The sequence below is a fragment of the Podarcis pityusensis genome (assembly GCF_964106645.2).
Source record: "Podarcis pityusensis genome assembly, chromosome: 11".
Lineage (NCBI taxonomy): Eukaryota > Metazoa > Chordata > Lepidosauria > Squamata > Lacertidae > Podarcis > Podarcis pityusensis.
In genome coordinates, this window is record NC_138036.1 from 1,423,556 (window position 1) to 1,438,030 (window position 14,475).

At 49.2% G+C, this 14,475-nt stretch overlaps 1 protein-coding gene across 3 annotated transcripts in view; it reads right to left on the reverse strand.

Annotated features, from left to right (window-relative positions):
• The window catches only part of IL11RA (interleukin 11 receptor subunit alpha), a 152,729-nt gene that overhangs the window by 75,494 nt on the left and 62,760 nt on the right, over nt 1–14,475 (reverse strand). The window contains exons 1-3 of one of the 3 annotated variants that reach the window (XM_080973596.1): nt 7,124–7,191; nt 6,846–6,921; nt 5,938–6,084 (exon numbers count right to left, since the gene is read on the reverse strand). The gene's annotated coding sequence lies outside the window, so the exon portion shown is untranslated. Of the gene's footprint in view, nt 1–5,937; nt 6,085–6,845; nt 6,922–7,123; nt 7,193–14,475 lie in introns of those variants that run through there. The other 2 variants (XM_080973594.1, XM_080973597.1) reach the window with 2 other exon arrangements.

Consider the following 14,475-nt stretch of genomic DNA (forward strand, 5'->3'; position numbering starts at 1 on the left):
TTGCATTTTTCGTTAAAAATTCATATTTCTTTGCAAAAGCGTCCAGACCTTGTGACTCAGTTTCACACAGGCAGAGGAGGACGCTCAAAACATTGGAGCGAAACACCACGCCGGCTTTCAACATCTATGCCTGGCTATTCCAGTGGGTTTCAGAATTTTCTAGATGCAGAGAGCCCTTTCCAAGTCGACGTGTGTCTGCCGAGCGATGGCTTGTTGCAGAGAATTGTGGGAAGCGTCCCAGGGCGTTCACGCGAGGCGCCGGCCAATCTTGCTGGGCGTCACTGTGGCTCTGTGTAAACGGAGAACGCGTCCGGGAACACACCAAACCACACTCGCCTGCATTGGTACATCGCAGGAGTTGATCAGTGGTGGTGGTCAAGCCCATCTTTCAGGGAAATCTGCCTTGCAGCACTGACCTTCTCACTCTGGAACCGCAAATCACCTCCAAGAAACCCTCAGTTTCTCCGGGACAGATGCTCATTTTCGTATGACATGTATAGTAACTCAATGAGTCCCCTGTGCCCGTTTCTCACAAGTGTTGTTCGAAATGAAAAAGGAAATCTTCATTAGCTGGCATGCAGATTTCTATTTTTAAAATGGCTCTTTTCCACTTTCTACACCTCATTAACCAGCTTCACACTTTTCGGACCGAAAAGCATTTTTAGCACCACTTCCGAATGTGTCCTTAGATGCTCCGTTAGAAAATGCCAAGGTGCACAAACCAAGTACGAACGTGTATTTGGGGCACATCCGCTGCACTAACTCGCATTCATTGCCTATCACTTTAGCATCACTTCACCGGAAGAATCCCAGGAACTGTAGCTGGCAAGATGCTCTGGATCCTGTTAGGCGCTCCTAGCCCCCCACTCAAAAACTACAGTTCCCAGAAGTCCCTGTGAAGAGGGAATATCATTGTCAAACCAGTTTTCACTCATATAGAGTTTAGAGTTTCAGGAAATACCTCTCAGGATTTATGAGCAGGAAGGCAAAATAGGGAACAAAAAGCAATGATGAGCTCCATCTGTGCACACTGAGAAAAGCAACATCCGACCGAATTGTCCCCATTTCACAGAGTCCAGAAAATTACCATCTGTGTGCCCGGAATTCAAATCACCTCATACACCACAGGGCAAAGACCTGTTTTTCAAACTGCATTTTTAAGAAGCACAATTAAAATAAATCTATTTGCTGAAAGAGCTCTTTAGAAGGCCACACAGAATCACTACCGCCTCGACCGTATTGTTTCATCTGCTGAGTCCTTCAAGAAGGCCGGGCGCCATTTTGCCAAGATGGAAGCCAAAGAGTTCTTTGACTGAGTTATTGCTGGGCTTGTGGTTCTTATAGCAGCTACTACTATGCTATAAGATCCACTGTCCTGTGGTATCATATATGAGTTTGTACTACTGATGAAGCCCAAGACGGCGAAACAAGGCTAATATTCCGGAAATCCTTGTCGAACTGCAACAACCTTTTGTGTGGATTGTTGGACTCTATGAACAGACAGGTGGAATAGACACTTTCACATATATGGACCTCATGCATAAACTGATCAGTGAATGAACTGATCCACTGAGTCTTCTACGCTTTTCGTTGAACTTTATGAGCTACTTCTTTTGAAATCTACAGTTCAATACAATGAATAGTATATATTATTTTTTCAAACGTTCAGCCGGTTACGTCTTGTGTGTTTATTGAATGGGCTTGTGATTCTGACAACAAGAAGTATTATAAGAGAGGGCTCGATGTTACCTCCAAATGTCTGCTCCGAATCTTCAGCTGGGCTCTCTCCCTTAATTTCCTAGCTTCAAGACAACACGACAACCCATCCAACTGCTTAAAAAACTCCCTCAGAAGGTGGTGGACTCCCCTTTGCTGGAGAGCTTGAATGACCTTCTGTCAGGGGTTCTTTAGCCATGATTGCCACATTGCAGGGGGTTGGACTAGATGACCGCTGGGGTCCCTCCCACAACTACAATTCTGTGAGTCTCTGTGCCACCTGAACCAAGACTACCAGCCTTGCTACCAGGTTCCTTCCCACCAGAGATGGCAGGGCTTGAACGTGGGCACCTTCCGTGTATCAAAAGCTCAGCACCTGCCACCTTTCCTGTCTCTACGGTGGGACCATTTCTCCTTGCTTCCCACTGTGGCAGAGCTCCCATGGCAACAGACCAATGCTGGATCTTCCGGTGGTAACTTAGAAGGCTCCTGGCGAGCCGGACAATTTATTTTACTGCCTGCTCCACTCTAAAGGCTCAGGGAAGGCAATAAAATGAATAGAGACATAAGACCTCATTAAAACTGAATTTCCTTCCAACACTGAAATCCATATTTTGAAACCCAAACCCTCCAGCTTTTTCCTCTTTCACGAAATGACAGAAATGCAAAACTCTGAGTGTCCTGCAATTTGTGATTTGTTTTTATTTTGTAAAGGGTGCTCTTGAAAACGTACAGAATGGATTTCTTTCAGAACTGAGCAGTCACAGCTAAGCTGCACGAACCTTGGAAGAGGGGCAAGCGCTTTCAGGCAGGCTTCACCCTATAACTGTTAACCTGGGGGGCTTTACCCCTCAACAAGGAGCGGCCAGAGCTCAGGGACAGACCAAAGGTCCCGGGTTCAACAGCATCAGGTGATGATGATGAGGCCATCTCCAGCACAGTTGAACTGTGGAACTCCCTGCCACAGGAGGCAGGGATGGCTGCCAACCTAGATGGCTTTACAAGAGGAGTAGACAAATTTGTGGAGGTTATTGCTATCAATGGCCAGGATGACTATGCTCTACTTCTGCAGTCGGAGGCAGCCAGGCTTCGAGAATCCCAGTTGTTGGAAACTACAGGAAGGGGGAGGGCTATACAGCCTGGATCCTGCTTGGAGGTTTCGCACAAGCATCTACTCAGTCCCTGTGAGAACAGGATGCTGGACCAGATGGGCCACTGGCCTGATCCAGCAAGATCTTCTCATGTTAGAATGAGTCTTTTACTCATCCTGCCATAAGGTAAGGTAATGCCACAGAAGACAGAATCAGAATTCAAAATGACCTTTACAGATTGGAGTATTGGGCACAAGCTCACAAAATGAATTTCAACAGGGACAAATGTAAAGTTAAGCACTTAGGCAGGAAGAACCAGATGTACATATATAAGATGAGGAACATCTGGCTTACCAGTAGGAGACGTGAAAAAGATCTAGGGGTCTTAGGACCACAAGCTTAACATGAGTCAACAGTGTGATGCACCAGCAAAAGAAGTGAATGCTATTCTGTGTGGCACCAACAGAAGTCTAGTGTCCAGATCAAGGGAAATAATAGTATCACTCTATTCTGCCTTGAACAGGCCACACCTGGAATACTATGTCCAATTCTGGGCACCACAATTTAAGAAGGCTGTTGACAAGCTGGAGGATGTGCAGAGGAGGGCAACCAAGATGATGAAGGGTTTGGAAACCAAGCCTTATGAGGAACGGTTGAAGGAGTTGGGTATTTTTAGCCTGGAAAAGAGGAGTCTGAGAGGAGATATGAGAGACATCTTCAAATATCTTGAGGGCTGTCACATGGAAGATGGAGCAAGTTTGTTTCTTCTGGAGGGTAGGATTCGAACCAATAGCTCCAAGTTGCAAGAAAGGAGATTCCAACTAAATATCAAAAGACACATTGCCATCTGTCAGGGATGCTTTAGCTGAGATTCCTGCATTGCAGGGGGTTGGACTAGATGACCCTTGGGGTCCCTTCCAAGATTCTAAGATTCTATGATCTTTGTCCAAAGACAGATTTCCCTTTGGAAATCCAGCTGAGCAAAAGCACATTTCCTCTCTGACATTTAAACCGCCACCTTCAGCTCTTTACCTCCTCAAATTCTGAGCCTGCCTGGAGATGAGGAACTCAAAAGCTGCCAAGATACGCGGATGATGACTCCTCATGCCCCCTTTACGCCACAGCCATGCAGTTGCTGGCATTTGACCACACTGGCCAAGTGGCTCCAAAAAACCTTTGGCGTTGTCTACCGGGTTGCAACATCTGCTTGGGTAGCTAACGCTACCAATTCGGCCACTTGGGAAGGGAGTGTGTGGAAATGGGTCTCTTGATTTCAGCCTTCCCAAAAAATCCAGAATGACACAATTCATCTAGGTTGTGAAAGCATCACAGAATGTTGGATTTGGGAGGGATATTAAAGGCCTAGAAGGCTGATCACCGAAGAATTGATGCTTTTGAATTCTGGTGCTGGAGGAGACTCTGGAGAGTCCCATGGACTGCAAGAAGATCAAATCTCTCCATTCTGAAAGAAATCAGCCCTGAGTGCTCACTGGAAGGACAGATCCTGAAGCTGAGGCTCCAAGACTTTGGCCACCTCAGGAGAAGAGAAGACTCCCTGGAAAAGACCCTGATCCTGGGAAAGATGGAGGGCACAAGGAGAAGGGGATGACAGAGGACCAGATGGTGGGACAGTGTTCTCGAAGCTACCAGCATGAGTCTAACCAAACTGCGGGAGGCAGTGGAAGATAGGAGGGCCTGGCGTGCTCTGGTCCAGGGGGTCACGAAGAGGCGGACACAACTAAATGACTAAACAACAACAACAACAAATTGAAGGCCTAGGAATCTACAGCATCCCTGACTGGTGATGGCTGCCCAGTCTCTGCCTCCAATTGTGAAAATAATAATAATAATAATAATAATAATAATAATAATAATAATTTATTATTTCTGCCCCGCCCACCTGGCTGGGCTTCCCCAGCCACTTTGGGCAGCTTTCAACAGAACATTAAAAACAGAATAAAACTTCAAACATTAAAAACTTCCCTATGCAGGGCTGCCTTCAGATGTCTTCTAAAAGTCAGATAGTTGTTAATTTCCTTGACATCTGATGGGAGGGCATTCCACAGGGCAGGCGCCACTACTGAAAAGGTCCTCTGCCTGGTTCCCTGTAACTTCTTGCAGTGAGGGTCAGAAGGTCCTCGGATCTGGATCTCAGTGTCCAGGCTGAACGATGGGGGTGGAGACGCTCCTTCAGGTATACTGGGCCAAGGTCGTTTACGGCCAAATATAACCTTCCTGACCAGTAGCCATCAGAAGAACTTTACATGCCATAAATCTGTCTAATCTTCTTTAAAAGTCATCCAATTGGTGGTTGTCACTACCTCCTTGTGGCAGGGAGTTCCATAGTTGAACTGTGCACTGTGCGAGTATTTTCTTTTGTCCTGAATTCTCCCAACTTTTAGCTTCCTTGGATGCCCCCCAGCTGGGTTCTAGTATTATGAGATTTCGCTCTCCAATTTCTCCATGCCATGGGTTTATAAACATCTACCATGCCACTTTTTTAACTTACTTTTTCTCTAAACTAGAAAGTCCTAAATGCTGCAACCTTTCTCCATCCCCTCCATCCCCTTGATAATTTTCATTACCCTATTTCTAAACCTGTCCCACAATAATCCACAATAATCTTCTCTTCTTCAGGCGGAACATACAGAGATCTTTCTGTTGTGCTCCACAGCAACTGAAGTATATCAGTACCAGAGAAAGTAAACTGCAATGCAGCCAGAGAGCTGTAAAGGCAGAAAAATGGAAGCCAATTCCTCCGCCTTCACAGAGACTGTGCACAGCAACGGGTTAAACAGAAATAAAACCAAAACAACTTATTTGGTTAATAAATGGCTAATAAAAGAGCAGTGATTTAATTGTTTGAGGACCTAGCTCACCCCACCCTGGAGACTCCGAGGGCAGTTAACAGATTAAACAAACGAAGCATCCGCTTTAAATCCAATTTGGCATAAAAAACTCCATTGGTCTCTTAACCCCACCACCGTCTCTCTGCTTGTCCCCTGCAACAGAAGCCAACCCAAGCAGATTGTGCACGGCTTTCAGAAGGTTACAGCGCTGGGCTTTGATTAATCTCCGAGGGAGAGTGTCCCATAAATGCAGGGTCCGCATGCCGAAACTTTCTACATACCCCTCCTGGTTTATGGCCCCATTAAAAGGTTGCTTTGGGTTGACCTTGGAGAGTTGGATGAGATACAATCGACCAGGGCGGCTGCTGCTGCTGCTACTGTCACTGCAGCTAGGGGAATAAGTCTGGCAAAGCTTCGGCTCAGGAGATCTAGAGAAACATTTCGGCTTAGATAGCCTGAGTGGAAGTTTGAGCAACTCACACAAAAACAACCGCACAAAGCCGCCTGCACCACCATTGCAGTAGCACACCAGAGTTAACTTTGGAAATAAATTTGGAAGCTTCTTTTTTGGGAATATTAAATGCCGTAAAGCAGCTTCGTGAGGGTTTTTGGGCCCTAAACGGTGGAGCAAATACATTTAGCAAGCAAACGGCTGCAGCCCTAACGGCGCTCTCCCTGGCTGTGCGGAAAACACATGTTGTAAAAACAGCCAGAGACTTGTGTGCAGTGCGCCCTGCAAAACGCTTTGAACTCAGCTGCGCAGGACTGAACGCTTCCCAACGCTCTGACTCAGATACGAGAGAGTCCACCGCGTGCGGTGACCCCGTTGACGCAGGGGTCCCAGAGTGCTGACTCAGTGGATTGTGACTCAGCGATGCCGTGTCGCCTCTGGAGGAGCCAAGCTCCTTATGCCGGGATCGGCCAGAGGAACCCAGCCCGGTGCCCTCGGAGCATGCCCCACGTGCCATAAAACACATGCACGGCATAGGGATGGAGACGTTCAGGCAGCGCATGCCTCCTTCAGACACCCCGTTTCCCCTAGCAGTATCTAAACCACTTATGACCCACGGGGTTTCTCCTCTGCCTGGTGCAACCGGACAGCACCATGCTCCGGAACCCACAAATTCTAGCCTCCCTCGTCCTTTGGAGAGCGCAGAGTGATTCCTGCCGTCCTGTGGCAAGAGCTTACCTTCAAGACCTGGTGCTGCCTCTGCTGCCTCTGCAGTTCCCCATGGCCTCGCAGCCGCCGCCAGATCACAAAAACTCTGGGAAAAGAAAGAAAGGAAAGGGGGGTTGGTGGAGGGGGGCCGCTATTCTTGACGCTGGCTGCAGCCGGAGAGCTGGGAACACACCCACCCAATCCCCACCGCGACCCCCGCTTCTGCCCCTCGCCCAAGCCTCCCCGCAGCCCAAGCCCCCTCCCCTCGGCAGCCGCCCCACTGCACCCAACCCGAGCCCCTCGCCTACCCGTAACCTGAGGCTCTGGCAGGAGCCGAACAGCAACTGCTCTGTTAACAAGCAGAACGGCAGCCAAAGCAGCCCAGCGGCTCCTGCCTGCTGCTCGGGAGGAAAGGAAAACCATTTCCCCCCACCGCCCTCCCCCCACCAGCCCAGCCACACGCTGGAGAAATTCCTAAAAATAATGTCAAAAGCAAAGCGCTCGTAAAAAAGTTTGGCGGCTGGGGAATGGAGTGGGGGAGCCGGGGGCTGGGTTCGATTTCAGGCTGCAGATACCAGGAGCGAAAGGCAAGGCCTCCCTGGCTCTCCCCTTTGCAGGGGGAGTTTCCGGGACAGGGCAAAAGCAAGCGAGGAGAGGACAGGAGCATCATCTCCCAGGGCAAAAGGCAACCTGCGCAGGTGTGGGTATTGGCAGGCAAGGGAGAGGAGGAGGAGGAGGCGATCTGGGGTGCTGCGAAAAAATCGTGCGCAGATCACGCAATTGCTGTGAGCAGGATCACACTCTGCAGGAGCTAATAGCCACTTGAGCAAAGAACGGGGCTTGAGGAAATTACCTGAGAGGCAATGGGGTTGTGGGTGAAAGCATATAGAAAGGGCCTGCTGGATCAAGACATGTGGACCTCGCCCAGATGCCCCATGTCTTCCAGCAAATGGGATTCAGAAGCATTGCAGAGCAGAGCCGTTCCACTGAGTTCCAGTGTTAGTAATAGTAGTAATAATAATAATAATAATAATAATAATAATAATAATAATTTATTTATACCCCACCCATTCCCCAGCCACTCTGGGCGGCTTCCAACAGAATATTAAAATACAAGAAGAAGAAGAAGAAGAAGAAGAAGAAGAAGAAGAAGAAGAAGAAGAAGAAGAAAACTCTCCTCTCTCCACCTGCTAGTGCCAGTGTGGTGTAGTGGTTAAGAGCGGTAGTCTCGTAATCTGGGGAACTGGGTTCGCTTCCTCGCTCCTCCACCTGCAGCTGCTGGGTGGCCTTGGGCCAGTCACACTTCTCTGAAGTCTCTCAGCCCCACTCACCTCACAGAGTGTTTGTTGTGGGGGAGGAAGGGAAGGGAGAATGTTAGCCACTTTGAGACTCCTTCGGGTAGTGATAAAGCGGGATATCAAATCCAAACTCTTCAAACTCTTCGTAAGGCGCTTCCTCTACGCCAGCTTGTTCCAGTCCTTACAAACAACCCTGCAAGGTAGGTCAGCGCTGTCAACCCCATTCTGGGGGAGAGGGGGCACCGAGGTGGGGAGAGCATGGCTGCCTACAAGCACCTAACAAGCTGGCTGAGGTTCACCCCGGAGCATTGTTTAGTTATCTTTGGGAAGTCAGCGTGAGGGCTGGGGAGGAGGCTTCAAATTTCAGCCTTGCGACAAGGCACTGTGCGGCCCACAGGTTCCATGTCAAAGTACTTTTGCAGCCCAACTCTGTCATGGGAGCCTAGGAAGGAGCCTTATACTAAGCGAAGAATTGGGTCCAACTAACTCAATACTGTCTACCCTGACTGGCAGCAGTGGCGCCAAGCTTTCAGGCATGGATAATTCCCAGCATTAGCAGGAGATGCCAGAGGGACTGGAGTCTCTGAGCTACGGGCAAGTGGCTAGACCAGACCGCTAGACTAGAGGTGCTCAGCTGAGCTGGGAGGGGTCCTGATCCTGCTGCTACTCCTCCCTTCCTCCAGAAAGAAGGGGTCAAAGGGCTCCTCGGGCACCAGGGTCCCTTAGCCGCCTGCCCGTTCCTCATGGCTTCCACCGCCACCCTTTCAAAACCACAGCTGGGCAACCTCTTTCCTGCTGGACGGCTCTCCATAGCTGTGCTTTGGCTAGCGACGCCTCCTGGCCCAGGGCAGGGCATAGCCACAAGCCGGCTTCCAAGCACGGAGGCGCTCAGGTCAGCCAGCAGGCGAGCTCCAAAGCAAACAGCCCACTGCCGCTCCCGTGCTCCTTCGCTCGCCGGGACGGGAGCGCTGCATTCCAGCCGTGCAAAACAGCCCTCTGCCGTTTCCAAAACAAAGGCCCCTTTTGGGCTCCGGGCAGCTCCAAGCGCACCTGAGAAACAGCCCCTCGAAAGGCGCTGGGCCATCGGTTTGGTCCGGGAAGAGGGGGGTCCCGTTAACCTCTCAACTCCCGGGAAAAAGGAAAAGTCATGGGGTTTGGAAAGGCAGAATGTGGAGGGGGCGATGCAAGGTCTGTTCTCTTCCCACCCATAAATCACGTTCTGCTTGGTGCTGGCCTTGCCAAGGCATGTGGTGGCCATCGCCACAGCAACCTCATGTCAGAAACAAATCACACAAGAGGCTAGGCCTCTCGTCCCACAGCAGCAGATATGGGCAGGATTCGTTGCAGGAATGCCGCACCCCCGAAGAGACTAATCACAGGTCTGCGGAGACGCTGAGAGGCAACAACCGACTGCGTCAGATGCCGGGCATGGGAATCGGCACAGCACAATGTGCATTTTACAGGGAGAGAAAGAAAGTTCCATAAATCCTGAGAGGTCAGGCTTGAAAAAGGAGCTGAAGTCATTTCATCAGGCTGCAGAGCTGGGGGGGGGGGGGGAGCAAAGCAGGGGCAGGCCATCTCTTCCGCTGAGAGATCAGCTGCCTTTGGCCATCGCTCCATTGCCACCTGGCAGCAGAGATGCCATCAGGCCACCCAAAACCGTCTGAATCACAGTTGCCCGTTATCAGAATTGTAACGCTAAGAGCTAGTGCACAAGCATGTTTTCCCCCTTCCCATTTATTTGTTTATTTCAGAGAATTTATATACCACTTGATTGTAAAAACAAACAGTGCATCAGTGATACAAACAATTTACCCTGCTGTATACCCTGTTGTATTGTCATGCTTTGGTTGTTTTTCCTTTTCCTTTCCTTTCACATTACAGCCGTACCTTGGTTTGCAAACAGCTTAATTCTCCAACGTTTTGGCTCCCATACATCGCAAGCCTGGAAGTGACTGTTCCGGCCGGCGAACTATTTTTGGAAGCTAAACGTCTGATGGGGCTTCCGATTGGCTGCAGAAGCTTCTGCTGGCCTCACTTTGGTTTGCGAACATTTTGGAAGTCGAACGGACTTCCGGAACAGATTCTGTTCGACTTCCAAGGTACTACTGTATTCATATTTCTTTTATTTCATAATGTTTTTTCAGTGAAAACCTCTAATAACTCACTCACTCACTCACTCACTCTAAACGATCAAGTTCTTACAAATGTGGAGAGACCCCAAGGGAGGAGCGACACCTGAACCTGATACAATATCCAAAAAAGAAAAAGAAAAAACGTAAACAAAATAAAATAAACCCACCACCCTGTTTAACTTCCCTCCACCGCTACTCGTCTTCTCTAGAATCAATCTTACCCTTATCATTGCATTCTGATTGTTTTTATTTTCTCTGTATACATACATATGTCATTGATAATTTATTGTTTTGATGCATTTACATTCTTAATCTAAGCATGTTAGCATGTCTTTTTTAGAGCAATTTCTTGTCATATAATCATCAAAGCATTGCTTAGTTTTTGATTTGACTGCTGTAGTAGGGATGCTGTTAATTTAGCCAATTTTAAATATTCATTTAATTCAAGAATCCATTCCTCCTTGGTAGGTAGTTCTTTAGCTTTCCATTTAGATGCTATTACTATCCTAGCTGCGGTGGTCGCATATAAGAAAATTCGTTTTTCTTTTCTCGATTTTGGTATTTCTTTTCCTAAAAGGCCCAGTCTGTCCGCGAAGTAGTGCATGCTCTGGTTATCTCTCGCTTGGACTACTGCAATGCGCCTATGTGGGGCTACCTTTGAAGGTGACCCGGAAACTACAACTAATCTAGAATGTGGCAGCTAGACTGGTGACTGGGAGCGGCCGCCGAGACCACATAACACCGGTCTTGAAAGACCTCCATTGGCTCCCTGTACATTTTCAAGCACAATTCAAAGTGTTGGTGCTGACCTTGAAAGCCCTAAACGGCCTCGGTCCAGTATACCTGAAGGAGCGTCTCCACCCCCATCGTTCTGCCCGGATGCTGAGGTCCAGCACCGAGGGCCTTCTGGCGGTTCCCTCATTGCGAGAAGCAAAGCTACAGGGAACCAGGCAGAGGGCCTTCTCGGTAGTGGCACTCGCCCTGTGGAACGCCCTCCCACCTGATGTCAAAGAGGTAAACAACTACCTGACATTTAGAAGACATCTGAAGGCAGCCCTGTTTAGAGAAGCTTTTAATGTTTGATGCATTGCTGTGTTTTAATAGTTTGTTGGAAGCCCAGCCAGATGGGCGGGGTATAAATAATAAATTATTATTTTTTATTATTATTATTATTATTATTATTATTGGTAAGCCTCTGGTTTTTTCATTAATGGGATCTTAGAATAGAATTTCATAGAAATCTTAAGCATTTTTTTTCAACTCCTCATGTATTTCCCCCCCGCTACGTGATACTTCTGACAGACAAACAGGAGGGGGGAAAGACCCGGCATGGAAGACTTGGACTCCAGAGGTTGAGCTGACCCAAAAATACTCAGAATCTGGAAGCGGGCCTGCTCTTTTCTGGGTAGCACATGCGGCCCACGTGCCTGGCATCCTCCGTTGGCCCATCTGTGGTCCAGACCCCTTTTTGCAGAGGGAGGGGGGCACAGTTCACAGGTGGTTGCAGGCCTGACACAGCATCTATTCCCCACTCCACTCCAAAGGCTGGAAGCCTTTGCTCCTGGCTCCGCCAACAGAGGGCAGCTGTCATGGGGCACGGCTGGCAACCATGCTGTTGGCGTGACCCCCCTTCCCTTCCCGGTCAGCAAAGACCCAGCCAAAAGTTCCCCCTTCCCCCGGTCACGATTCCCGCCCCACCCCAGCAGTCAGAGAGGCCAAATTTCTGGCCCTCGCGAGGGGGCCTGTAAAGCAAGACTCCCTCAGGTGCGTTTGCCTTGGCGCGGGTTCAAGCCCCGGCCAATTAGAGCTACAGAAAACATACACTAAAAAAAAGAAAAACCCCAAATGGAGGAAAATAAGCTTTGCTGGGAGGAATCGTGTGTGTGCGTGTGTGCATTTCTATCGAACCCAGATGGCGAAGGCGCAGAAAGGAGAAGGGCAGGAGGGGGGAAACAGAGGCCCCAAAAATAATAAAAGAGGAGCCTTGTTTGAGGCAGGGCTGTTGAGAAGGAGGGGGGCAGGAGGGCTGATTCAGCTCCTGCAGTAAATTGGGGGGGGGGGAGTGGAGAGAGGGGGCCCAATGGAGGTTTGGGGGAAGCAGATCAGATTCCGGAGGAAAGATGCAGCTCGCAGGCATCATTTCTCTGCTTCTTCCAAATTTATTTATTTGTTTATATCACATTTCTTTTTCCAAGGAGCTCAAGGTGGGATAGGCAGGGCATCGGTCTGGGGAGACAACAGAGGAGTCCACCTTTTGGGGTGAGCTCAAGCTGTAGGGAGCTAGCAGCGCCTGCTGTGGCTGCAGAGACCAATAGGGGAGAGACATGTTTTATTGCAGCTGGGGCAGAGCAAGGTGCCCAGTTGTGCTGCTGCAGATGCACCAGGGTGTTTCCTTCTTTCTGCGCTCATCCCAGCAGTTATTTCTACTCTGGTCACTGCTGTGATATACAACCTGACTGTCGTCTGCAAGGGATTCCCACATGGTGTGGTTGATATTGCTAGCCTTCGTGTCATTGCAGATCTGCAGATATCTTTGTGATTCATAATAATAATAATAATATTTTATTTATATCCCGCCCTCCCCAGCCGAAGCCAGGCTCAGAGCGGCTAACAATAGTAATGAATCACAGTTTACATAAAACCACAATCAATTAATTGGAATACATTCTAAAATCAATTCATTCTAAAATCAGTTCAGAATCAAATTAATGGCAACCATTGGGCTAGAGTTCTGTGAGGATTGCCAAAGGAGGGGGTCAGACTGCGCCTTGGCCAAAGGCTAGGCGGAACAGCTCTGTCTTGCAGGCCTTGTGGAAAGATGTCAAGTCCTGCAGGGCCCTGGTCTCTTGTGACAGAGCGTTCCACCTGATCGGGGCCACAGCCGATAAAGCCCTGGCTCTGGTTGAGGCCAGCCTAACCTCCCTGTGGCCCGGGACCTCCAAGATGTTTTTGTTTGAAGACCGTAAGGTCCTCCGTGGGACATACCAGGAGAGGCAGTCCCGTAGGGACGAGGGTCCTAGGCCTTATAGGGCTTTAAAGGTTAAAACCAGCACCTTAAACCTGATCCTGTACTCCACCGGGAGCCAGTGCAGCTGGTATAGCACCGGATGAATGTGATCCCACAGCAAAGACCCTGTAAGGAGCCTCACTGTGGCATTCTGCACCCGCTGGAGTTTCTGGGTCGGTCTTAAGGGCAGCCCCATGTAAGAGTGAATTACAAATTGTTAAGAGCCTGCTGGATAAGGTGTCTAGCATCCTGTTTTCTAGTGATGTGTGGAAGTGAGAGCTGGACCATTAAAAAGGCTGGTCGCCAGAGAATTGATGCTTTTGAATTCTGGTGCTGGAGGAGACTCTGGAGAGTCCCATGGACTGCAAGAAGATCAAACCTCTCCATTCGGAAGGAAATCAGCCCTGAGTGCTCACTGGAAGGACAGATCGTGAAGCTGAGGCTCCAATACTTTGGCCACCTCATGAGAAGAGAAGACTCCTTGGAAAAGACCCTGATGCTGGGAAAGATGGAGGACACAAGGAGAAGGGGACGACAGAGGACAAGATGGTGGGACAGTGTTCTCAAAGCTACCAGCATGAGTTTGACCAAACTGCGGGAGGCAGTGGAAGATAGAAATGCCTGGCGTGCTCTGGTCCAGGGGGTCACGAAAAGTCGGACACAACTAAACAACTAAACAACAACATGCTGTTTTCATAGCAGCCAAGCAGATGCCCCAATGGGAAATCTGCAAGCAGGATTTGAGCACGAGAACCCTTTGGCCTCCTGTGGTTTCCAGCAACTGGGATTCAGAAGCATGGCTGCCACTCACTGTGAGAGCACAGCCATGCTGGCTAGGAGTCATTGGCAGCCCTCTCCTCCTCCATGAATCTGTCCAATCTTCTTTTGAAGCCCTCCAAGTTGGTGGCCATCACTTCCTCTTGTGGAAGGGAGTTCCATAGGTTAACTTTGTGCTGCATGGAGAATTCCATCCTCATTTAATCCCCACAATAGCCCTGTGAGGTAGGTTAGGCAGAGGAGTTGCAACTGGCTCAGGGTCACTCAGCGAGCTTCATGGCCGAGAAGGGGATTGGATTTGAATTCTGGTCTCTCCCAGGTGTTAAACCACCACTGGCTCTCTGGCTGACAGCCAGGAGGGTGCTCCACCAGGACAAAGACCAAGAAGATGGGTGCTGCTTCTGGGTGAAGGTTTGTCGTGGAATTAATGTAGCTGATTTGAG